Below are 24,481 nucleotides of genomic sequence, written 5' to 3' on the forward strand. Positions count from 1 at the left end.
TCGTTCATTCTTTCGTTCTTACATACGTACTTACGTACGTAATTCCGTACATACTTACAGACGTTCGTTCGTTGCCTCGTTCGTTCGTTGTTTCGTTCTTTCGTACCTATGTACGTACGTTCATTCATTAGGTAGTTCGTTTGTTCGTTCGTACATACGTACGTTCAATTCTTTGTTCGTTTGCCTATTTTTCGTACCTACGTACGTTCGTTCGTTCAATCGTTCGTTCGTTCGTCCGTTTCTTTGTTCGTTCGTTCGTCCGTTTCTTTGTTCGTTCGTTCGTCCGTTTCTTTGTTCGTTCGTTCGTCCGTTTCTTTGTTCCTTCGTTCGTCCGTTTCTTTGTTCGTTCGTTTGTTCGATCGTTCGTTCGTTCTTACATACGTACTTACGTACGTAAATCCGTACATACGTATGGACGTTCGTTCGTTGCCTCTTTCCTTATTTGTTTCGTTCTATCGTACGTACATACGTTCGTTCGTTCGTTCGTTCGTTCGTTCGTTCATTCTTTCGTTTTTACATACGTACTTACGTACTTTAATCCGTACATACTTACGGACGTTCGTTCGTTACCTCGTTCGTTCGTTCTTTCGTTCTTTCGTACCTATGTACATACGTTCATTCATTAGGTAGTTCGTTTGTTCGTTCGATTGTTCCTTCGTTTCATTCGTTCGTTCTTTCGTACGTACATACGAACGTTCTTTCATTAGGTCGTTCGTTCGGCCGTTCGTACACACGTACGTTTAATTCTTTGTTCGTTCGTTTTTTTCGTACCTACGTACGTTCGTTCGTTCAATCGTTCGTTCGTTCTTTCGTTCGTACGTACATTCGTCCGTTTCTTTGTTCGTTCGTCTGTTCGCTCGTTCATTCGTTCTTACATACGTACTTACGTACGTAGATCCGTACATACGTACCGTCGTTCGTTCGTTGTGTCGTTCGTTAGTTCTTTCGTTCTTTCGTACGTACGTACGTACGTTCGTTCATTATGTCGTTCGTTCTTTCCCTCGTTCGATTCGTTCCTACGTTCGTTTCAATCGTTCGTTCGTCCGTCCGTACGTTCGTTCGTTCTGACATACTTACGTACTTACGAACGAATGAACAAACTAACGACCGAACGAACGAACGAACGAAAGGACAACCGAACGCACGTACGTACGAACGAACGGATGTGAGTACGTACTTACGTACGTAAGAAAGAACGAAAGATAGAACGAATGAACGTACGTACGTTTATAAATAAGTACGTACGAACGATCCAACGAACGAACGTACGTACTTTAGTAAATACGAACGAACGTACGTGCGTAAGAATGACCGAACGCACGTACGTTCGTACGTACGCGCGTACGTTCGTTACTTTGTTCGTTTGTTCGTTCGTTCGTACGTACATATGTACCTACTTACGTACGTTCGTTCGGTCGTTCGTACGTACATACATGCCTACGTTCGTTCGTTCGCTCGTTCGTTCGTACGTTCTTTCGTTCGGTCTTTCGTTCATTCGTTCGTACGTACGCACGTTCGTTCGTACGTACGTACGTACGTGCGTACGTTCGTTAATTTTTTCGTTCGCTAGATTGTTCGTTCGTTCGTTCGTTCGTACATACGTACTTACGTACGTAAATCCGTACATACGTAAGGACGTTCGTTCGTTGTCTCGTTCGTTAGTTCATTAGTTCTTTTGTACGTACGTACGTTCGTTCATTAGGTCGTTCGTTCGTTCGCTCGTTCGTTTCGTTCCTACGTTCGTTTCATTCGTTCGTTCGTCCATCCGAACGTTCGTTCTGACATACGTTCGTTCGTTCTGACATACGTTCGTTCGTTCGTACGTAATTACCTTCGTTCGTACGTACGTGCATACGTTCCTTAGTTTGTTTGTTCGTTCATACGTAAGTATGTACATATGTACCTACTTACGTACGTTCGTTTGTTCGTTAGTTCGTTCGTTTGTTCGTTCGTACATACGTACGTTCAATTCTTTGTTCGTTTGTTTATTTTTCGTACCTACGTACGTTCGTTCGTTCAATCGTTCGTTCGTTCGTCCGTTTCTTTGTTCGTTCGTTCGTCCGTTTCTTTGTTCGTTCGTTCGTCCGTTTCTTTGTTCGTCCGTTCGTCCGTTTCTTTGTTCCTTCGTTCGTCCGTTTCTTTGTTCGTTCGTTTGTTCGATCGTTCGTTCGTTCTTACATACGTACTTACGTACGTAAATCCGTACATACGTACGGACGTTCGTTCGTTGCCTCTTTCCTTATTTGTTTCGTTCTTTCGTACGTACATACGAACTTACGTTCATTATGTCGTTCGTTTGTTCGCTCGTTCCTTTCGTTCCTATATTCGTTTCATTCCTTCGTCCGTCCGTATGTTCGTCCGTCCGTACGTTCGTTCGTTCTGACATACGTTTGTTCGTACGTTCGTTCGTTAGTTCGTTCTTTCATATATATGTACGTAGGAACATACGCACGTTCGTTCGTTCGTTCGTTCGTTCGTTCGTTCGTTCATTCTTTCGTTTTTACATACGTACTTACGTACTTTAATCCGTACATACTTACGGACGTTCGTTCGTTACCTCGTTCGTTCGTTCTTTCGTTCTTTCGTACCTATGTACATACGTTCATTCATTAGGTAGTTCGTTTGTTCGTTCGATTGTTTCTTCGTTTCATTCGTTCGTTCTTTCGTTTCATTCGTTCGTTCATACATAAATCCGTACATACGTACTTAGGTACGTAAACCCGTACATACGTACGGACATTCGTTCGTTGCTTCTTTCCTTATTTCTTTCGTTCTTTCGTACGTACACACAAACGTTCTTTCATTAGGTCGTTCATTCGGCCTTTCGTACACACGTACGTTTAATTCTTTGTTCGTTCGTTTTTTTCGTACCTACTTACGTTCGTTCGTTCAATCGTTCGTTCGTTCTTTCGTTCGTACGTACGTTCGTCCGTTTCTTTGTTCGTTCGTCTGTTCGCTCGTTCGTTCGTTCTTACATACGTACTTACGTACGTATATCCGTACATACGTACCGACGTTCGTTCGTTGTCTCGTTCGTTAGTTCTTTCGTTCTTTCGTACGTACGTACGTACGTACGTTCGTTCATTATGTCGTTCGTTCTTTCCCTCGTTCGATTCGTTCCTACGTTCGTTTCATTCGTTCGTTCGTCCGTCCGTACGTTCGTTCGTTCTGACATACGTTCGTTCGTTCGTTCGTTCGTTCTTTCATATACATGTACGTAGGAACATACGTACGTTCGTTCGTTCGTTCGTTCGTTCTTTCGTTCATTCTTTCGTTCTTACATACGTACTTCCGTACATAAATCCGTTCATACTTACAGACATTCGTTCGTTGCCTCGTTCGTTCGTTGTTTCGTTCTTTCGTACCTATGTACGTACGTTCATTCATTAGGTAGTTCGTTTGTTCGTTCGATTGTTCCCTCGTTTCATTTGTTCGTTCTTTCGTCTCATTCGTTCGTTCGTACGTACGTACGTACGTTCGCACGTACGTGCGTACGTTCCTCGGTTTGTTCGTTCGTTGATACGTACGTACGTACATATGTACCTACTTATGTACGTTCGTTTGTTCATTAGTTCGTTCGTTTGTTCGTTCGTACATATGTACGTTCAATTCTTTGTTCGTTCGTTCAATCGTTCAATCGTTCGTTCGTTCTTTCGTCCGTACGTACGTTCGTCCGTACGTACGTTCGTCCGTTTCTTTGTTCGTTCGTTTGTTCGATCGTTCGTTCGTTCTTATATACGTACTTACGTACATAAATCCGTACATACTTACGGACGTTCGTTCGTTGCCTCTTTCCTTAGTTCTTTCTTTCATCGTTCGTTCGTTCGTTCTGTCGTTCGTATGTACGTTCGTCCGTTTCTTTGCTCGTTCGTTTGTTCGATTTTCGTTCTTTCTTAGATACGTACTTACGTACGTAAATCCGTACATACGTACGGACGTTCGTTCGTTGCCTCTTTCCTTATTTCTTTCGTTCTTTCGTACGTACATACGAGCGTTCGTTCATTAGGTCGTTCGTTCGGTCGTTCGTTCGTTCGTTTCATTCGTTCGTTCGTCCGTTCGTTCTGACATACGTTCGTTCGAACGTACGTACGTTCGTTCGTTCTGACATACGTACTTACGTACGTAAATCCGTACATACTTACGGACGTTCGTTCGTTGCCTCTTTCCTTAGTTCTTTCTTTCATCGTTCGTTCGTTCGTTCGTTCTGTCGTTCGTATGTACGTTCGTCCGTTTCTTTGCTCGTTCGTTTGTTCGATCGTTCGTTCTTTCTTAGATGCGTACTTACGTACGTAAATCCGAACATACGTACGGACGTTCGTTCGTTGCCTCTTTCGTTATTTCTTTCGTTCTTTCGTACGTACTTACGAGCGTTCGTTCATTAGGTCGTTCGTTTGTTTCATTCTTTCGTTCGTCCGTTCTTTCTGAGATACGTTCGTTCGAACGTACGTACGTTCGTTCGTTCTGACATACGTTCGTTCGGACGGACGTACGTTCGTTCGTTCGTTCGTTCGTTCGTTCCTTCGCACGTAAGTACGTACGTTTGGTCCGTCGTTCTTTCTTTCGTACCCACGTACATTTTTTCGTTCAATCGTTCGTTCATTCTTTCGTACGTTCGTTCGTTTGTACGTACGTGCGCACGTTCGTTAGTTTGTTTGTTCGTTCGCTCGTTCGTTCTTTCGTACGGTCTTTCGTTCATTCGTTCGTACGTACGTACGTACGTACGTTCGTTCGTTCGTTTGTTCGAACGTACCTACGTGCAATTCTTTGTTCGTTGTTATTTTTGGTACCTACGTACGTTCGTTCGTTCAATCGTTCGTTCGTTCTTTCGTTCGTACGTACGTTCGTACGTACGTTCGAACGTACGAAACTGACGAAGGAACAAACGAACGAACGAACGAAACAAACTAATGAACGAACTATCGACCGAACGAACGAACGGAAGAAAGAACGAACGAACGAACGAACGAACGAACGAACGAAAGAACAAACGAGCGAACGAACGTACGGACAAACGAACGAAAGAATGAATGAACGAACGAACGAACGATCAAACGTACGTACGCATCTACGTAAGCACATATGTACGTAGTTACGTACGTACGTACGAACGAATGAACAAACTAACGACCGAACGAACGAACGAACGAAAGGACAACCGAACGCACGTACGTACGAACGAACGGATGTGAGTACGTACTTACGTACGTACGAATGAACGAAAGATAGAACGAATGAACGTACGTACGTTTATAAATAAGTACGTACGAACGATCCAACGAACGAACGTACGTACGTACTTTAGTAAATACGAACGAACGTACGTGCGTAAGAATGACCGAACGCACGTACGTTCGTACGTACGCGCGTACGTTCGTTACTTTGTTCGTTTGTTCGTTCGTTCGTACGTACATATGTACCTACTTACGTACGTTCGTTCGGTCGTTCGTACGTACATACATGCCTACGTTCGTTCGTTCGCTCGTTCGTTCGTACGTTCTTTCGTTCGGTCTTTCGTTCATTTGTTCGTACGTACGCACGTTCGTTCGTACGTACGTACGTACGTGCGTACGTTCGTTAATTTTTTCGTTCGTTAGATTGTTCGTTCGTTCGTTCGTTCGTACATACGTACGTTCAATTATTTGTTCGTTCGTCTGTTCGATCGTTCTTTCGTTCTTACATACGTACTTACGTACGTAAATCCGTACATACGTAAGGACGTTCGTTCGTTGTCTCGTTCGTTAGTTCATTAGTTCTTTTGAACGTACGTACGTTCGTTCATTAGGTCGTTCGTTCGTTCGCTCGTTCGTTTCGTTCCTACGTTCGTTTCATTCGTTCGTTCGTCCATCCGAACGTTCGTTCTGACATACGTTCGTTCGTTCGTACGTAATTACCTTCGTTCGTACGTACGTGCATACGTTCCTTAGTTTGTTTGTTCGTTCATACGTAAGTATGTACATATGTACCTACTTACGTACGTTCGTTTGTTCGTTAGTTCGTTCGTTTGTTCGTTCGTACATACGTACGTTCAATTCTTTGTTCGTTTGTTTATTTTTCGTACCTACGTACGTTCGTTCGTTCAATCGTTCGTTTGTTCGTCCGTTTCTTTGTTCGTTCGTTCGTCCGTTTCTTTGTTCGTTCGTTCGTCCGTTTCTTTGTTCGTTCGTTCGTCCGTTTCTTTGTTCCTTCGTTCGTCCGTTTCTTTGTTCCTTCGTTCGTCCGTTTCTTTGTTCGTTCGTTTGTTCGATCGTTCGTTCGTTCTTACATACGTACTTACGTACGTAAATCCGTACATACGTACGGACGTTCGTTCGTTGCCTCTTTCCTTATTTGTTTCGTTCTTTCGTACGTACATACCAACTTACGTTCATTATGTCGTTCGTTTGTTCGCTCGTTCGTTTCGTTCCTATATTCGTTTCATTCGTTCGTCCGTCCGTATGTTCGTCCGTCCGTACGTTCGTTCGTTCTGACATACGTTTGTTCGTACGTTCGTTCGTTCGTTCGTTGTTTCATATATATGTACGTAGGAACATACGCACGTTCGTTCGTTCGTTCGTTCGTTCGTTCGTTCGTTCGTTCGTTCATTCTTTCGTTTTTACATACGTACTTACGTACTTTAAGCCGTACATACTTACGGACGTTCGTTCGTTACCTCTTTCGTTCGTTCTTTCGTTCTTTCGTACCTATGTACATACGTTCATTCATTAGGTAGTTCGTTTGTTCGTTCGATTGTTCCTTCGTTTCATTCGTTCGTTCTTTCGTTTCATTCGTTCGTTCATACATAAATCCGTACATACGTACTTAGGTACGTAAACCCGTACATACGTACGGACGTTCGTTCGTTGCTTCTTTCCTTATTTCTTTCGTTCTTTCGTACGTACATACGAACGTTCTTTCATTAGGTCGTTCATTCGGCCTTTCGTACACACGTACGTTTAATTCTTTGTTCGTTCGTCTGTTCGCTCGTTCGTTCGTTCTTACATACGTACTTACGTACGTATATCCGTACATACGTACCGACGTTCGTTCGTTGTCTCGTTCGTTAGTTCTTTCGTTCTTTCGTACGTACGTACGTACGTTCGTTCATTATGTCGTTCGTTCTTTCCCTCGTTCGATTCGTTCCTACGTTCGTTTCATTCGTTCGTTCGTCCGTCCGTACGTTTGTTCGTTCTGACATACGTTCGTTCGTTCGTTCGTTCGTTCTTTCATATACATGTACGTAGGAACATACGTACGTTCGTTCGTTCGTTCGTTCGTTCTTTCGTTCATTCTTTCGTTCTTACATACGTACTTCCGTACATAAATCCGTACATACTTACAGACATTCGTTCGTTGCCTCGTTCGTTCGTTGTTTCGTTCTTTCGTACCTATGTACGTACGTTCATTCATTAGGTAGTTCGTTTGTTCGTTCGATTGTTCCCTCGTTTCATTTGTTCGTTCTTTCGTCTCATTCGTTCGTTCGTACATACGTACGTACGTGCGTACGTTCCTCAGTTTGTTCGTTCGTTGATACGTACGTACGTACATATGTACCTACTTATGTACGTTCGTTTGTTCGTTAGTTCGTTCGTTTGTTCGTTCGTACATATGTACGTTCAATTCCTTGTTCGTTCGTTCAATCGTTCAATCGTTCGTTCGTTCTTTCGTCCGTCCGTACGTTCGTCCGTACGTACGTTCGTCCGTTTCTTTGTTCGTTCGTTTGTTCGATCGTTCGTTCGTTCTTATATACGTACTTACGTACATAAATCCGTACATACTTACGGACGTTCGTTCGTTGCCTCTTTCCTTAGTTCGTTCTTTCATCGTTCGTTCGTTCGTTCGTTCTGTCGTTCGTATGTACGTTCGTCCGTTTCTTTGCTCGTTCGTTTGTTCGATCGTTCGTTCTTTCTTAGATACGTACTTACGTACGTAAATCCGTACATACGTACGGACGTTCGTTCGTTGCCTCTTTCCTTATTTCTTTCGTTCTTTCGTACGTACATACGAGCGTTCGTTCATTAGGTCGTTCTTTCGGTCGTTCGTTCGTTCGTTTCATTCGTTCGTTCGTCCGTTCGTTCTGACATACGTTCGTTCGAACGTACGTACGTTCGTTCGTTCTGACATACGTACTTACGTACGTAAATCCGTACATACTTACGGACGTTCGTTCGTTGCCTCTTTCCTTAGTTCTTTCTTTCATCGTTCGTTCGTTCGTTCGTTCAGTCGTTCGTATGTACGTTCGTCCGTTTCTTTGCTCGTTCGTTTGTTCGATCGTTCGTTCTTTCTTAGATGCGTACTTACGTACGTAAATCCGAACATACGTACGGACGTTCGTTCGTTGCCTCTTTCGTTATTTCTTTCGTTCTTTCGTACGTACTTACGAGCGTTCGTTCATTAGGTCGTTCGTTTGTTTCATTCTTTCGTTCGTCCGTTCTTTCTGAGATACGTTCGTTCGAACGTACGTACGTTCGTTCGTTCTGACATACGTTCGTTCGGACGGACGTACGTTCGTTCGTTCGTTCGTTCGTTCCTTCGCACGTAAGTACGTACGTGTGGTCCGTCGTTCTTTCTTTCGTACCCACGTACATTTTTTCGTTCAATCGTTCGTTCATTCTTTCGTACGTTCGTTCGTTCGTACGTACGTGCGCACGTTCGTTAGTTTGTTTGTTCGTTCGCTCGTTCGTTCTTTCGTACGGTCTTTCGTTCATTCGTTCGTACGTACGTACGTACGTACGTTCGTTCGTTCGTTTGTTCGAACGTACCTACGTGCAATACTTTGTTCGTTGTTATTTTTGGTACCTACGTACGTTCGTTCGTTCAATCGTTCGTTCGTACGTACGTTCGTACGTACGTTCGAACGTACGAAACTGACGAAGGAACAAACGAACGAACGAACGAAACAAACTAATGAACGAACTATCGACCGAACGAACGAACGGAAGAAAGAACGAACGAACGAACGAACGAACGAACGAACGAACGAAAGAACAAACGAGCGAACGAACGTACGGACAAACGAACGAAAGAATGAATGAACGAACGAACGAACGATCAAACGTACGTACGCATCTACGTAAGCACATATGTACGTAGTTACGTACGTACGTATGAACGAATGAACAAACTAACGACCGAACGAACGAACGAACGAAAGGACAACCGAACGCACGTACGTACGAACGAACGGATGTGAGTACGTACTTACGTACGTACGAATGAACGAAAGATAGAACGAATGAACGTACGTACGTTTATAAATAAGTACGTACGAACGATCCAACGAACGAACGTACGTACGTACTTTAGTAAATACGAACGAACGTACGTGCGTAAGAATGACCGAACGCACGTACGTTCGTACGTACGCGCGTACGTTCGTTACTTTGTTCGTTTGTTCGTTCGTTCGTACGTACATATGTACCTACTTACGTACGTTCGTTCGGTCGTTCGTACGTACATACATGCCTACGTTCGTTCGTTCGCTCGTTCGTTCGTACGTTCTTTCGTTCGGTCTTTCGTTCATTTGTTCGTACGTACGCACGTTCGTTCGTACGTACGTACGTACGTGCGTACGTTCGTTAATTTTTTCGTTCGTTAGATTGTTCGTTCGTTCGTTCGTTCGTACATACGTACGTTCAATTATTTGTTCGTTCGTCTGTTCGATCGTTCTTTCGTTCTTACATACGTACTTACGTACGTAAATCCGTACATACGTAAGGACGTTCGTTCGTTGTCTCGTTCGTTAGTTCATTAGTTCTTTTGTACGTACGTACGTTCGTTCATTAGGTCGTTCGTTCGTTCGCTCGTTCGTTTCGTTCCTACGTTCGTTTCATTCGTTCGTTCGTCCATCCGAACGTTCGTTCTGACATACGTTCGTTCGTTCGTACGTAATTACCTTCGTTCGTACGTACGTGCATACGTTCCTTAGTTTGTTTGTTCGTTCATACGTAAGTATGTACATATGTACCTACTTACGTACGTTCGTTTGTTCGTTAGTTCGTTCGTTTGTTCGTTCGTACATACGTACGTTCAATTCTTTGTTCGTTTGTTTATTTTTCGTACCTACGTACGTTCGTTCGTTCAATCGTTCGTTCGTTCGTCCGTTTCTTTGTTCGTTCGTTCGTCCGTTTCTTTGTTCGTTCGTTCGTCCGTTTCTTTGTTCGTTCGTTCGTCCGTTTCTTTGTTCCTTCGTTCGTCCGTTTCTTTGTTCCTTCGTTCGTCCGTTTCTTTGTTCGTTCGTTTGTTCGATCGTTCGTTCGTTCTTACATACGTACTTACGTACGTAAATCCGTACATACGTACGGACGTTCGTTCGTTGCCTCTTTCCTTATTTGTTTCGTTCTTTCGTACGTACATACCAACTTACGTTCATTATGTCGTTCGTTTGTTCGCTCGTTCGTTTCGTTCCTATATTCGTTTCATTCGTTCGTCCGTCCGTATGTTCGTCCGTCCGTACGTACGTTCGTCCGTTTCTTTGTTCGTTCGTTTGTTCGATCGTTCGTTCGTTCTTATATACGTACTTACGTACATAAATCCGTACATACTTACGGACGTTCGTTCGTTGCCTCTTTCCTTAGTTCGTTCTTTCATCGTTCGTTCGTTCGTTCTGTCGTTCGTATGTACGTTCGTCCGTTTCTTTGCTCGTTCGTTTGTTCGATCGTTCGTTCTTTCTTAGATACGTACTTACGTACGTAAATCCGTACATACGTACGGACGTTCGTTCGTTGCCTCTTTCCTTATTTCTTTCGTTCTTTCGTACGTACATACGAGCGTTCGTTCATTAGGTCGTTCTTTCGGTCGTTCGTTCGTTCGTTTCATTCGTTCGTTCGTCCGTTCGTTCTGACATACGTTCGTTCGAACGTACGTACGTTCGTTCGTTCTGACATACGTTTGTTCGTACGTTCGTTCGTTCGTTCGTTGTTTCATATATATGTACGTAGGAACATACGCACGTTCGTTCGTTCGTTCGTTCGTTCGTTCGTTCGTTCGTTCATTCTTTCGTTTTTACATACGTACTTACGTACTTTAAGCCGTACATACTTACGGACGTTCGTTCGTTACCTCTTTCGTTCGTTCTTTCGTTCTTTCGTACCTATGTACATACGTTCATTCATTAGGTAGTTCGTTTGTTCGTTCGATTGTTCCTTCGTTTCATTCGTTCGTTCTTTCGTTTCATTCGTTCGTTCATACATAAATCCGTACATACGTACTTAGGTACGTAAACCCGTACATACGTACGGACGTTCGTTCGTTGCTTCTTTCCTTATTTCTTTCGTTCTTTCGTACGTACATACGAACGTTCTTTCATTAGCTCGTTCATTCGGCCTTTCGTACACACGTACGTTTAATTCTTTGTTCGTTCGTCTGTTCGCTCGTTCGTTCGTTCTTACATACGTACTTACGTACGTATATCCGTACATACGTACCGACGTTCGTTCGTTGTCTCGTTCGTTAGTTCTTTCGTTCTTTCGTACGTACGTACGTACGTTCGTTCATTATGTCGTTCGTTCTTTCCCTCGTTCGATTCGTTCCTACGTTCGTTTCATTCGTTCGTTCGTCCGTCCGTACGTTTGTTCGTTCTGACATACGTTCGTTCGTTCGTTCGTTCGTTCTTTCATATACATGTACGTAGGAACATACGTACGTTCGTTCGTTCGTTCGTTCGTTCTTTCGTTCATTCTTTCGTTCTTACATACGTACTTCCGTACATAAATCCGTACATACTTACAGACATTCGTTCGTTGCCTCGTTCGTTCGTTGTTTCGTTCTTTCGTACCTATGTACGTACGTTCATTCATTAGGTAGTTCGTTTGTTCGTTCGATTGTTCCCTCGTTTCATTTGTTCGTTCTTTCGTCTCATTCGTTCGTTCGTACATACGTACGTACGTGCGTACGTTCCTCAGTTTGTTCGTTCGTTGATACGTACGTACGTACATATGTACCTACTTATGTACGTTCGTTTGTTCGTTAGTTCGTTCGTTTGTTCGTTCGTACATATGTACGTTCAATTCCTTGTTCGTTCGTTCAATCGTTCAATCGTTCGTTCGTTCTTTCGTCCGTACGTACGTTCGTCCGTACGTACGTTCGTCCGTTTCTTTGTTCGTTCGTTTGTTCGATCGTTCGTTCGTTCTTATATACGTACTTACGTACATAAATCCGTACATACTTACGGACGTTCGTTCGTTGCCTCTTTCCTTAGTTCGTTCTTTCATCGTTCGTTCGTTCGTTCTGTCGTTCGTATGTACGTTCGTCCGTTTCTTTGCTCGTTCGTTTGTTCGATCGTTCGTTCTTTCTTAGATACGTACTTACGTACGTAAATCCGTACATACGTACGGACGTTCGTTCGTTGCCTCTTTCCTTATTTCTTTCGTTCTTTCGTACGTACATACGAGCGTTCGTTCATTAGGTCGTTCTTTCGGTCGTTCGTTCGTTCGTTTCATTCGTTCGTTCGTCCGTTCGTTCTGACATACGTTCGTTCGAACGTACGTACGTTCGTTCGTTCTGACATACGTACTTACGTACGTAAATCCGTACATACTTACGGACGTTCGTTCGTTGCCTCTTTCCTTAGTTCTTTCTTTCATCGTTCGTTCGTTCGTTCGTTCTGTCGTTCGTATGTACGTTCGTCCGTTTCTTTGCTCGTTCGTTTGTTCGATCGTTCGTTCTTTCTTAGATGCGTACTTACGTACGTAAATCCGAACATACGTACGGACGTTCGTTCGTTGCCTCTTTCCTTATTTCTTTCGTTCTTTCGTACGTACATACGAGCGTTCGTTCATTAGGTCGTTCGTTTGTTTCATTCTTTCGTTCGTCCGTTCTTTCTGAGATACGTTCGTTCGAACGTACGTACGTTCGTTCGTTCTGACATACGTTCGTTCGGACGTACGTACGTTCGTTCGTTCGTTCGTTCGTTCCTTCGCACGTAAGTACGTACGTTTGGTCCGTCGTTCTTACTTTCGTACCCACGTACATTTTTTCGTTCAATCGTTCGTTCATTCTTTCGTACGTTCGTTAGTTCGTACGTACGTGCGCACGTTCGTTAGTTTGTTTGTTCGTTCGCTCGTTCGTTCTTTCGTACGGTCTTTCGTTCATTCGTTCGTACGTACGTACGTACGTACGTTAATTCGTTCGTTTGTTCGTACGTCCCTACGTTCAATTCTTTGTTCGTTCGTTTTTTTGTTTGGTACCTACATACGTTCGTTCGTTCAATCGTTCGTTCGTTCTTTCGTTCGTACGTACGTTCGTACGTACTTTCGAACGTACGAAACTGACGAAGGAACAAATGAACGAACGAACGAAACTATCGACCGAACGAACGAACGGAAGAAAGAACGAACGAACGAACGAAAGAACAAACGAGCGAACGAACGTAAGAACAAACAAATGAACGAACGTACGGACAAACGAACGAAAGAATGAATGAACGAACGAACGATCAAATGTACGTACGTACGTACGTAAGCACATATGTACGTAGGTACGTACGTACGTACGTTCGAACGAATGAACAAACTAACGACCGAACGAACGAACGAAAGGACAACCGAACGCACGTACGTACGAACGAACGGATGTGAGTACGTACTTACGTACGTACGAAAGAACGAAAGATAGAACGAATGAACGTATGTACGTTTATAAATAAGTACGTACGAACTATCCAACGAACGAACGTACGTACTTTAGTAAATAGAAACGAACGTACGTGCGTAAGAATGACCGAACGTACGTACGTTCGTACGTACGCGCGTACGTTCGTTACTTTGTTCGTTTGTTCGTTCGTTCGTACGTACATATGTACCTACTTACGTACGTTCGTTCGGTCGTTCGTACGTACATACATGCCTACGTTCGTTCGTTCGCTCGTTCGTTCGTACGTTCTTTCGTTCGGTCTTTCGTTCATTCGTTCGTACGTACGCACGTTCGTTCGTACGTACGTACCTACGTGCGTACGTTCGTTAATTTTTTCGTTCGTTAGATTGTTCGTTCGTTCGTTCGTTCGTACATACGTACGTTCAATTATTTGTTCGTTCGTCTGTTCGATCGTTCTTTCGTTCTTACATACGTACTTACGTACGTAAATCCGTACAAACGTAAGGACGTTCGTTCGTTGTCTCGTTCGTTAGTTCATTAGTTCTTTTGTACGTACGTACGTTCGTTCATTAGGTCGTTCGTTCGTTCGCTCGTTCGTTTCGTTCCTACGTTCGTTTCATTCGTTCGTTCGTCCGTCCGAACGTTCGTTCTGACATACGTTCGTTCGTTCTGACATACGTTCGTTCGTTCTGACATACTTTCGTTCGTTCGTACGTAAGTACCTTCGTTCGTACGTACATGCATACGTTCCTTAGTTTGTTTGTTCGTTCATACGTAAGTATGTACATATGTACCTACTTACGTACGTTCGTTTGTTCGTTAGTTCGTTCGTTTGTTCGTTCGTACATACGTACGTTCAATTATTTGTTCGTTTGTTTATTTTCGTACCTACGTACGTTCGTTCGTTCAATCGTTCGTTCGTTCGTCCGTTTTTTTGTTCGTTCGTTCGTCCGTTTCTTTGTTCGTTCGTTCTTACATACGTACTTACGTACGTAAATCCGTACATACGTACGGACGTTCGTTCGTTGCCTCTTTCCTTATTTGTTTCGTTCTTTCGTACGTACATACGAACTTACGTTCATTATGTCGTTCGTTTGTTCGCTCGTTCGTTTCGTTCCTATATTCGTTTCATTCGTTCGTCCGTCCGTATGTTCGTCCGTCCGTACGTTCGTTCGTTCTGACATACGTTTGTTCGTACGTTCGTTCGTTCGTTCGTTCTTTCATATATATGTACGTAGGAACATACGTACGTTCGTTCGTTCGTTCGTTCGTTCGTTCGTTCATTCTTTCGTTTTTACATACGTACTTACGTACTTTAAGCCGTACATACTTACGGACGTTCGTTCGTTACCTCTTTCGTTCGTTCTTTCGTTCTTTCGTACCTATGTACATACGTTCATTCATTAGGTAGTTCGTTTGTTCGTTCGATTGTTCCTTCGTTTCATTCGTTCGTTCTTTCGTACGTACATACGAACCTTCTTTCATTAGGTCGTTCGTTCGGCCGTTCGTACACACGTACGTTTAATTCTTTGTTCGTTCGTTTTATTCGTACCTACGTACGTTCGTTCGTTCAATCGTTCGTTCGTTCTTTCGTTCGTACGTACGTTCGTCCGTTTCTTTGTTCGTTCGTCTGTTCGCTCGTTCGTTCGTTCTTACATACGTACTTACGTACGTAGATCCGTACATACGTACCGACGTTCGTTCGTTGTCTCGTTCGTTATTTCTTTCGTTCTTTCGTACGTACGTACGTACGTTCGTTCATTATGTCGTTCGTTCTTTCCCTCGTTCGATTCGTTCCTACGTTCGTTTCATTCGTTCGTTCGTCCGTCCGTACGTTCGTTCGTTCTGACATACGTTCGTACGTTCGTTCGTTCGTTCTGACGTACGTTCGTATGTTCGTTCGTTCGTTCGTTCGTTCGTTCTTTCATATACATGTACGTAGGAACATACGTACGTACGTTCGCTCGTTCGTTCATTCGTTCTTTCGTTCATTCGTTCTTTCGTTCATTCGTTCTTTCGTTCATTCTTTCGTTCTTACATACGTACTTACGTACGTAAATCCGTACATACTTACAGACGTTCGTTCGTTGCCTCGTTCGTTCGTTGTTTCGTTCTTTCGTACCTATGTACGTACGTTCATTCATTAGGTAGTTCGTTTGTTCGTTCGATTGTTCCTTCGTTTCATTTGTTCGTTCTTTCGTCTCATTCGTTCGTTCGTACGTACGTACGTACGTTCGCACGTACGTGCGTACGTTCCTCGGTTTGTTCGTTCGTTGATACGTACGTACGTACATATGTACCTACTTATGTACGTTCGTTTGTTCGTTAGTTCGTTCGTTTGTTCGTTCGTACATATGTACGTTCAATTCTTTGTTCGTTCGTTCGTTCGTACGTACGTTCGTCCGTTTCTTTGTTCGTTCGTTTGTTCGATCGTTCGTTCGTCCTTACATACGTACTTACGTACATAAATCCGTAAATACCTACGGACGTTCGTTCGTAGCCTCGTTCGTTAGTTCTTTCGTACGTACGTACGTAAGTTCGTTCATTAAGTCGTTCGTACGTTCGTTCGTTCGTTCGTTTCATTCGTTCGTTCGTCCATCCGTACAATCGTTCCTTCTGACATACGTTCGTTCGAACGTACGTTCGTTCGTTCGTTCGTTCGTTCATATATATGTACGTAGGAACATAGTACGTTCGTTCGTTCGTTCGTTTGTTTGTTTGTTTCGTTCTTCCGTACGTACGTACAATAATTCGTTCGTTCGTTCGTTTGTTGATTCTTTCCTTTGCACGTACGTACGTACGTTTGTTCGTTCTTTCGTACGCACGTACATTTTTTCGTTCAATCGTTCGTTCATTCTTTCGTACGTTCGTTCGTTCGTACGTACGTGCGCACTTTCATTAATTTGTTCGTTCGTTCGCTCGTTCTCTCGTACGTTCTTTCGTACGTTCTTTCGTTCATTCGTTCGAACTTACGTACGTTCGATCGTTCGATCGTTCGTTCGTACGTACGTTCGTGCGTACGTTCGTTTGTTAGTTCGTTCGTTAGTTTGTTCGTTCGTTTGTTCGTTCGTACATACATACGTTCAATTCTTTATTCGTTCGTCTTTTTTTCGTTACTATGTACGTTCGTTCGTTCGTTCTTTCGTTCGTACTTGCGTTCGTCCGTTTCTTTGTTCGCTCGTTTCTTCGATCGTTTGTTCGTTCTTACATACCTACTTACGTACGTAAATCCGTACATACGTACGTACGTTCGTTCGTTAGATCTTTCGTTCGTATGTACGTACGTACGTACGTTCGTTCATTAGATCGTTCGTTCTGACATACGTTCGTTCGGGTGTACGTACGTTCATTCATATATATGTACGTAGGAACATAGTACGTTTGTTTGTACGTACTTTCGTACGTACGTACGTACGTAAGTGCGTTCTTTCGTTCATTCGTTTGTACGTACGTACGTTTGTTCGTACATACGTGCGTGCGCTCGTTAGTCTGTTCGTTCGATCATACGTACGTACGTACATATCTACCTACTTATGTACGTTCGTTTGTTCGTTAGTTCGTTCGTCCATACGTACGTTCAATTCTATGTTCGTTCGTTTATTTTACCTACGTAAGTTCGTTCGTTCAATCGTTCAATCGTTCGTTCGTTCTTTCGTTCGTACGTACGTTCGTTCGTACGTACATACGAGCGTTCGTTCATTAGGTCGTTCGTTCGGTCGTTCGTTCGTTTGTTTCATTCGTTCGTTCGTCCGTTCGTTCTGACATACGTTCGTTCGAACGTACGTACGTTCGTTCGTTCTGACATACGTACTTACGTACGTAAGTCCGTACATACTTACGGACGTTCGTTCGTTGCCTCTTTCCTTAGTTCTTTCTTTCATCGTTCGTTCGTTCGTTCTGTCGTTCGTATGTACGTTCGTCCGTTTCTTTGCTCGTTCGTTTGTTCGATCGTTCGTTCTTTCTTAGATACGTACTTACGTACGTAAATCCGTACATACGTACGGACGTTCGTTCGTTGCCTCTTTCCTTATTTCTTTCGTTCTTTCGTACGTACATACGAGCGTTCGTTCATTAGGTCGTTCGTTCGGTCGTTCGTTCGTTCGTTTCATTCTTTCGTTCGTCCGTTCGTTCTGAGATACGTTCGTTCGAACGTACGTACTTTCGTTCATTCGTTCGTCTGTTCGTTCGTTCCTTCGCACGTAAGTACGTACGTTTGTTCCGTCGTTCTTTCTTTCGTACCCACGTACATTTTTTCGTTCAATCGTTCGTTCATTCTTTCGTACGTTCGTTCGTTCGTACGTACGTGCGCACGTTCGTTAGTTTGTTTGTTCGTTCGCTCGTTCGTTCTTTCGTACGGTCTTTCGTTCATTCGTTCGTACGTACGTACGTTCGTTCGTTTGTTCGTACGTACCTACGTTCAATTCTTTGTTCGTTCGTTTTTTTTTTGGTACCTACGTACGTTCGTTCGTTCAATCGTTCGTTCGTTCTTTCGTTCGTACGTACGTTCGTACGTACGTTCGAACGTACGAAACTGACGAAGGAACACACGAACGAACTAACGAAACAAACAAATGAACAAACTATCGACCGAACGAACGAACGGAAGAAAGAACGAACGAACGAACGAACGAACGAAAGAACAAACGAGCGAACGAACGTAAGAACAAACAAATGAACGAACGTACGGACAAACGAACGAAAGAATGAACGAACGAACTAACGAACGAATGTACGCACGTACGTACGTAGGAACGAACGAACTAACGTACGCATATATGTACGTACGTACGAAACATGAAAGAAACGAATGAAAGAATGTAATTACGTACGTAAGAAAGAATTAACGAACAAATGAATGAACGAAAGAAGGAACGAACGATCGAACAAACGAATTAACGAACAAATGTAGATACATACGTACGAACGAACGAACAAATGAATGAACGAGCGAAAGAACGTATGTACGAAGGAACGAGCGAGCGAAAGATTGAAAGAACGAACGTACGTACGTAAAGAAATACGAACGAAGAAGGAAATGAACGTACGTATGTACGAACGAACAAATGAACGAAAGAACGATCGAAAGAACGAACGATCGAACGAACGAACGTAGGCATGTATGTACGTACGAACGACCGAACGAACGTACGTAAGTAGGTACATATGTACGTACGAACGAACGAACAAACGAACAAAGTAACGAACGTACGCGCGTACGTACGAACGTACTTACGTTCGGTCATTCTTACGCACGTACGTTCGTTCGTATTTACTAAAGTACGTACGTTCGTTCGTTGGATCGTTCGTACGTACTTATTTATAAAAGTACGTACGTTCATTCGTTCTATCTTTCGTTCTTTCGTACGTACGTAAGTACGTACTCACATCCGTTCGTTCGTACGTACGTGCGTTCGGTTGTCCTTTCGTTCGTTCGTTCGTTCGTTCGGTCGTTAGTTTGTTCATTCGTTCGTACGTACGTACGTACCTACGTACATATGTGCTTAGGTACGTACGTAAGTACGAACGAATGAACAAACTAAGCACATATGTACGTAGGTACGTACGTACGTACGAACGAATGAACAAACTAACGACCGAACGAACGAACGAACGAACGAAAGGACAACCGAACGCACGTACGTACGAACGAACGGATGTGAGTACGTACTTACGTACGTACGAAAGAACGAAAGATAGAACGAATGAACGTACGTACTTTTATAAATAAGTACGTACGAACGATCCAACGAACGAACGTACGTACTTTGGTAAATACGAACTAACGTACGTGCGTAAGAATGACCGAACGTAAGTACGTTCGTACGTACGCGCGTACGTTCGTTACTTTGTTCGTTTGTTCGTTCGTTCGTACGTACATATGTACCTACTTACGTACGTTACTTTGTTCGTTTGTTCGTTCGTTCGTACGTACATATGTACCTACTTACGTACGTTCGTTCGGTCGTTCGTACGTACATACATGCCTACGTTCGTTCGTTCGATCGTTCGTTCTTTCGATCGTTCTTTCGTTCGTTTGTTCGTTCGTATTTTTTTACGTACGTACGTTCGTTCTTTCAATCTTTCGCTCGCTCGTTCCTTCGTACATACGTTCTTTCGCTCGTTCATTCATTTGTTCGTTCGTTCGTACGTATGTATCTACATTTGTTCGTTAATTCGTTTGTTCGATCGTTCGTTCCTTCTTTCGTTCATTCATTTGTTCGTTAATTCTTTCTTACGTACGTAATTACATTCTTTCATTCGTTTCTTTCATGTTTCGTACGTACGTACATACATGCGTACGTTCGTTCGTTCGTTCCTACGTACGTACGTGCGTACATTCGTTCGTTAGTTCGTTCGTTCATTGTTACGTACGTACGGACGTATTTACGTTCGTTCGTACGTAGGTACTTATATACGTACCTACGTACGTTCGTTCGTACGTCCGTAATTACTTTCGCTCGTTCTTACGTTCTTTCTTTCATTCGATCGATCGTTCGTACGTACGTACGTACGTACCTTCGTTCGTTCGTACTTACGTACATACGTACGTACGTATGTTCGTTTGTTCTTTCGTTCGTTCGTTCGTTCGTTCTTAAGTACGTAAGTACCTACGTTCATTCGTTACTTCGCTCTGTCCTTCGTTCGTTCGTTCGATCGTTCGTACGTACGTACTTTCTTTCATTCGTACGTACGTACGCTCGTTCGTACGTTCATTCTTACGTATGTACGTACATACGTTCAATCATTCTTTCGTTCGTTTGTTCGTTCGTTCCTTAATTTCATTCGTTCCTTAATTTCGTTCGTTCGTATGTTCGTTCGCTCCTTCGCTCAGTCGTTCATTCGTTTGTTTGTTTCGTTCGATCGGTCGTTCGTTCGTTCTTTCGTTCGTTAGTTCTTTCGTTCGTTCCTTCGTTCGTTCCTTCGCACGTACGTACGTACATTCTTTCGTCCAATCGTTCGTTCATTCTTTCGTACGTTCGTTCGTACGTGCGTACGTTCGTAAGTTTGTTCGTTCGCTCTTTCTTTCTTTCGTACGTTCTTTCGTTCATTCGTTCATACGTACGTTCGTTCGATCGTTTGTACGTACGTGCGTACGTTCGTTAGTTTGTTCGTTCGTTTATACGTACGTATGTACATATGTACCTACTTATGTAGTTCGTTTGTTCGTTCGTTCGCTCGTACATACGTACGTTCAATTCTTTGTTCGTTCGTTTTTTTTCGTACCTACGTACGTTCGTTCGTTCAATCGTTCGTTCGTTCGTTCTTTCGTTCGCACGTACGTTCGTCCGTTTCTTTGTTCGTTCGTATGTTTGATCGTTCGTTCGTTCTTACATACGTACTTACGCGCGTAAATCCGTACATACGTACGGACGTTCGTTCGTTGCGTCGTTCGTTAGTTCTTTCGTACGTATGTACATACGTTCGTTCATTAGGTCGTTCGTTCGTTTCATTCGGTCGTTCGTTCGTCCGTCCTTACGTTCGTTCGTTCTGACATACGTTCGTTCGTACGTACGTACGTTCGTTGGTTGGTTCGTTCGTTCAAATTTATGTACGTAGGAACATACGTACCTTCGTCCGTTCGTTCTTTCGTTCGTTCGTAATTACGTTCCTTCTTTCGTTTATTCGTTCGTACGTACGAACTTACGTACGCACGTTCTTTCCTTCCTTCGATCATTTGTTCATACGTACGATCGTTCGTTCGTACGTACGTACCTTCGTTCGTACGTACGTACCTTCGTTCGTACGTACGTACTTTCGTTCGTTCGTTCGTTCATTCATACATATGTACGTACGAACATACGCACGCTCGTTCGTTCGCTCGTTCATTCATACATATGTAATTACGAATATACTTACGTTCGTTAGTTCATTCTTTCGTTTGTTCGTTCGTTCTTTCTTTTGTTCGTTCGTTAGTTCGTTAATATCGTTCGTTCTCTCATAGGTACGTACGTTCGAGCTTACCAACGAAATGAACGAACAAAAGAACAAACGAACGAACAAAAGAGCGAACGTACGTACGATCGAACGTATGAAACTAACGAAGGAACAAACGATCGAACGTATGAAACTAACGAAGGAACAAACGAACGAACGAACGAAACAAACAAATGAACGAACGAACGATCGACAGAACGAACGAATGGAAAAATGAACGAACGAACGAAAGAACAAACGAGCGAACGAACGAACGTACGTACGAAAGAACGAACGAAAGAATGAATGAACGAACGAACGAAATAACGAATGAACAAACGAAAGAACGATCAAACGCACGTACGTACGTAAGCACATATGCACGTAGGTACGTACGTACGTACGAATGAATTAATGTACGTACGTACGTACCTACGAACAAAACAGCGAACGAATGAAGAAACTAACTACCGAACGAACGAACAAATTAACGATCGAACGAAAGGACAAACGAATGCACGTACGTACGAACGAACGAACAAACTATAGAACGAATGAACGTACGTACGTTCATAAGTAAGTACGTACGAACGATCCAACGAACGAACGTACGTACGTTACTAAATACGAACGAACGAAAGAAAGAACAAACGACTGTACGTGCGTAAGAATGACCGAACGTACGTACGTTCGTACATACGCGCGAACGTTCGTTACTTTGTTCGTTTGCTCGTTCGTTCGTAAGTAAATATGTACCTACTTACGTACGTTCGTTCGGTCGTTCGTACGTACATACATACCCACGTTCGATCGTTCCTACTTTCGAACGTTCGTACTTTCGATCGTTCTTCCGTTCGTTTGTTCGTACGTACATACGTATGTTCATTTCTTTGTTCGTTCGTTCTTTTTTTCGTACGTACGTATGTTCTTTCAATCTTTCGCTCGGTCGTTCGTTCGTACGTACGTACTTTCGTTCGGTCTCTTGTTTGTTCGTTCGTTCAATCGTTCGTTCGTTCCTACGTACATACGTGCGTACATTCGATCGTTAGTTCGTTCGTTCATTTGTTTGTTCGTTCCTTCGTTGTTACGTACGTACGGACGTATTTACGTTCGTTCGTACGTAGGTAATTATATACGTACCTACGTACGTTGGTTCGTACTACGTAATTACGTTCGTTCGTTCTTACGTTCTTTCTTTCGTTCATTCGATCGTTCGTTCGTACGTACCTTCGTTCGTTCGTACGTAGCTTCGTTCGTTCGTACTTACGTACATACGTACATACGTACGTACGCACGTTTGTTCGTTCTTTCGTTCGTTCGTTCGTTCTTACGTACGTAAGTACGTACGTTCATTCGTTACTTCCTTCTTTCCTTCGTTCGTTCGTTCGTACGTACATTCATTCGTACGTACGTACGCTCGTTCATTCTTACGTATGTACGTACATACGTTCAGTCGTTTTTCGTTCGTTTTTTCGTTCGGTCCTTAATTTCGTTCGTTCGTACGTACGGACGTACGTTAGCTCTTTCGTTCGTACGTTCGTTCACTCGTTCGATCGTTCCTACGTACGGATGTATGTACGTACGTTCGTTTGTTTTCTCCTTCGATCTTTCTTTCGTTCGCAAATGCGTTCGTTCCTACGTACGTTTGATTGTTCATTCGTTCCTTCGTTTGTTCGTACATAAGTACGTACGTAGGTTCTTACGCTTGCTCGATCGTTGTCTTGTTCGTTCGTTCATTCTTTCGTTACTTCGTTCGTTCTTTCGCTCGTTCGTTCGTTCGTTCCTTCGCACGTACGTCCGTACGTTTGTTTGTTCGTTCGTTCTTTCGTACGTACATTCTTTCGTTCAATCGTTCGTTCATTCTTTCGTTTGTTCGTTTGTTCGTTCGTTCCTTCGCACGTACGTACGTTTGTTCGTTCGTTCGTTCTTTCGTACGTACATTCTTTCGTTCAATCGTTCGTTCATTCTTTCGTTTGTTCGTTTGTTCGTTCGTACATACGTACGTTCAATTCTTTGTTCGTTCGTTTTTTTTTTCGAACTTACGTACGTTCGTTCGTTCTTTCGTTCGTCCGTTTCTTTGTTCATTCGTTTATTCGATCGTTTGTTCGTTCTTACATACTTACTTACGTACGTAAATCCGTACATACGTACGGACGTACGTTCGTTGCCTCATTCGTGAGTTCTTTCGTTCTTTCGTACGTACGCCATACGTTCGTTCATTCGTTTGTTTCATTCGTTCGTTCGTTCGTTTCATTCGTTTGTTCGTCCGTCCGTACGTACGTTCGTTCGTTCATTCATATATATGTACGTAGGAACATACGTACATTCGTTCGTTCGTAATTACGTTCCTTCTTTCGTACGTACGAACTTACTTACGTACGCACGTTCTTTCCTTCCTTCGATCATTTGTTCATACGTACGTTTCGTTCGTTTGTACGTACGTACGTTCGTCGTACGTACGTTCGTTCGTACGTACGTACGTACGTACATTCGTTAGTTCGTATATTCGTACGTACGTTCGTTCGTTCGTTCATTCATATATATGTACGTACGAACATACGCACGCTCGTTCGTACATTCATACATATGAAAGTACGAATATACGTACGTACGTTCGTTCGTTCGTTCGTTCGTTCGTTCGTTCGTTCGTTCGTTCGTTAGTTCGTTCATATCGTTCGTTCGCACGAGCTTATCAACGAAATGACCGAACGAAAGATACGAACGAAGGTACGTATTTACATATGTATATAAGTATGAATGAATGAACGAACGAACGTACGAACTAACGAACGTACGTACGAACGAATGATCGTACGTACGTACGAACAAACGAACGAATGAACGAAAGAACGTACGCGCGTAAGAATGACCGAAAGTACGTACGCGCGTACGTTCGTTACTTTGTTCGTTTGTTCGTTCGTACGTACATATGTACCTACTTACGTAAGTTTGCTCGGTCGTTCGCAAGTACATAGATACCTACGTTCGTTCTATCGTT

Source organism: Octopus bimaculoides, chromosome 21 (genome assembly GCF_046866305.1).
Source record: "Octopus bimaculoides isolate indiv1 chromosome 21, ASM4686630v1, whole genome shotgun sequence".
NCBI classification, from domain to species: domain Eukaryota; kingdom Metazoa; phylum Mollusca; class Cephalopoda; order Octopoda; family Octopodidae; genus Octopus; species Octopus bimaculoides.